The sequence below is a fragment of the Microtus ochrogaster genome, unplaced genomic scaffold (assembly GCF_000317375.1).
Source record: "Microtus ochrogaster isolate Prairie Vole_2 unplaced genomic scaffold, MicOch1.0 UNK27, whole genome shotgun sequence".
NCBI lineage: Eukaryota > Metazoa > Chordata > Mammalia > Rodentia > Cricetidae > Microtus > Microtus ochrogaster.
The window spans coordinates 2,460,256-2,463,498 of record NW_004949125.1 but is presented as its reverse complement, the minus strand read 5'-3'; positions in this window follow the sequence as shown (position 1 = coordinate 2,463,498).

Here is a 3,243-nt window from a genome sequence, read left to right as displayed (position 1 = left end):
ATTGAAGCCAAGGCATAATGTATGTTAGGCAAACCACCCCCATTAAGTCACATCCTGGGTGTTCCAAAGCCTTTCATTTTAAACGTGAAAACATTTATTATTGTGTGTGTGTGTGTGTGTGTGTGTGTGTGTGTGTGTGTGTGTGTGTTGCAGAGGCCAGAAGAGGATATTGGATATTGGATGCCCTGGAGCTGAAGTTATAGGCTGTTGTGAGTGACTTGATATGGGTTCTGGGAATAGAGCTCAGGTCCTCAGAAAAAGCAACAAGCATTCTTAACAACCGAGCCATCTCTAGCCCCTCATCATCACTATTGTCATCATTGTCATCATCATTTCAAGACAGGGTCTTACTCTGTAGCCCAGGCTGGCCTCCTCCTAACTCAGTCTCCTAAGTGTTGGAATTACAAGTATAAGCCGTCACACCCAGCTCCTATTGGGTTCTCTAAGGGACTCCTGACCTAAAAAGAAGATTCCACAGTTTTGCCTCCCAGAAAGAGAAGGAATATTGACTGCACAAAAATAACTTCGCCTATACAGCTTGAGGGGTGAGATGGTTCAGCCCAGGGCCAGCTTGCTGAATAAACCTGGGTAGGCTTGCCACCTACGAAACAGGGAAAATTGTGTGTGTGCATGTGTGTGTGTGTGTGTGCACATCAGAGGTCGACCTTCAGTATCATCCTTAGGAGCCATTTACCTTGATTTTATTGGTAGTCTCTCCTAGGACCTGGGGCTTGCAAATTCAGCTCGACTGGCCGGCCAGCAAGCCCCATCACACTCCAGTGTCCATGCCCCAGTTCTGGGATTACAAGTGTGTGCCATCCTGCTTGGCTTCTGTATGCCATGTACTGTGAATCAAACTCATATCTTCATGCTTCTGTGACAAGGACATTAGAGACCAAGGCGTCTTCACAGCCGTGATGGTAATGATGATGATTTGACAATTTAATAAATACATGTGATACATTCGGTCTTCTGTCCTACCCTTTCATCCTCCTCACGTTCCCAGTGAACCTTTTTTCCTTCCCACCTATCCTCTGTCTTATTTTTATGGGTTTTTTTTTTTTTTTGGTGATCCCCGAGTTTCATTAGGGTAGCCTATGTGAGCATGGGTGGGGTTATTTCCTAGAGTGTAGGCAACTTGCCAATGACTACACCACAGAGGAAAATGATCTCCCTTCCGGGCACCACTAACAGGGAAGAGTAGCTGGCATGGGCGAGGCCTCAGGAACTCCTTCCCCACCCGTGCTGGAGCGTTGACTGGCTTTATTGTGTGTAAGTCTTGTGTCGGTAAACACAGCTGCTATAAGCTCATGAATGCAGCAGCCACCCAGAAGACATGCAGCCACGTGGTATCCAGAAGACACACGGCCACATCATATCCAGAAGACACACGGCCACGTCATACCCAGAAGACACACGGCTATGTCATATCCAGATATATGCAGCCATGCCATATCCAGAAGACATGTGACCATGCCGTATCCAGAAGCTATGTTGTATCCAGAAAACGCATGGCCACATCGTGTCCAGATGACATGCGACCGAGTTTTGCAGCTCTCCTCCTGTTCTATGGCTCTTATGCCCTTCTTTCTCCCTGAGCTGCGATGCTCCTTGAGCCTTGTGGGGGTTGCTATGGATGCCTTGTTTAGGGCTAAGCTCTCAACAGTCTCTTTTTTTGTTTGTTTGTTTGTTTTTTTGTTTTTCGAGACAGGGTTTCTCTGTGGCTTTGGAGCCTGTCCTGGAAATAGCTCTGTAGACCAGGTTGGCCTCGAACTCACAGAGATCCACCTGCCTCTGCCTCCCGAGTGCTGGGATTAAAGGCATGCGCCACCATCGCCCGGCTCAACAGTCTCTTATTCTCAGCACTTGGACAAGCTGTGGGTCTCTGAATTCACCTACATTGCTATACACAGTAGCGTCTCTGACCAAGGCCGAGAGTAGCATTTATCTATGGCTGTAAACATCACTATTTAGAAGCCACTTTGACACCATGTCCCTTTAGTAAAACAGTTCTTCCCTAGGGCATATGACCGCTCAAGCTGGAGCTCTTGACCGGGGTTATACCAGACATGAATTTCCTCCTGTAGAGTAGGCCTCAAGTCCACTTGGAAAGGAGTTGGTTACCCCCATAATAGCCATGCCACTATGGCACCAGTGGGCACATCTTCCCTGGCAGGTTGGTCTTGTAGTTCACAGGGGTCTCAGCTAGGTAAGACAAGATGGTTAGCACCCCCAGCACTGTGAATGCCAGCAGGAAGGAAGCTTCTAGCTCAGTTCAAGAGTGATCTCTGTGTGTCTTACAACCGAGGTGTGCCCCCTGGTATCTTTAAATGATCCCTGGCACATAAATATTCACTGACACACACTACTCTCCACAGTCCAGGGTGGACAGTTATGTTATTTGTGAACAATGACAAATCTGCCTCCTCATCTATAAAGTTGTTTTTTTAATTATAGTAAAAGATAATACAACATAAAATTTGTCATTTTAATCGTGTGTGTGTGTGTGTGTGTGTGTGTGTGAGAGAGAGAGAGAGAGAGAGAGAGAGAGAGAGAGAGAGATTAAATATATATAGTTTGGTGGTACCAAGCACATTCACGCTGTGGTGTGGTGCACACCATGGTGACAGAGCATGTCACCATTCCAGACAGAAACTCTGGGGACTAGTACTTCTTTTTATTGCTGTAACAAAATACCTGACACAGCAGCTTAAGGAAAGAATTCGCATTGGCTCACAGTCTTAGGGTGCACGGTCCATCACGGCAGGGAAGGTGTGGCAGCAGGAGCATGGGGCAGCTGGTCACATGACATCCACAGTCAGGAAGCAGAGAGAGATGGACGCTGGTGCTCAGCTCACCTTCTCCTTTTTAATTCATTCTAGGTGCCCTCTGTAGATGGTGCCATCTACATCCAGGAGGGGATTCAAGGTGCATCTTCCCCGTTCAGTTAGACATCTCTGGAAAGATCCAGAGGAGTTTGCTATACAAGCATGAGAACCTGAGTTCAGCACCTACAAATGTGGCTGCATGCAGCCTGAGTGTTGTGTATGGGGAGGGATATGGAGACAGGGAAATTGCTAGGGCCTGAGAGATGCCTGCTGGGTCCTGGGTTCAACAAAGAGATCCTACCTCAGGGAATAAGGCAGGAAGTAATAAAGCAGGACTCTGGGTGGGTGTCCTCCTTGGGCCCCTGAGAGTGACCACACCTCACACTCAAGTGTGTGAGGGGAGGAGGGACGATGC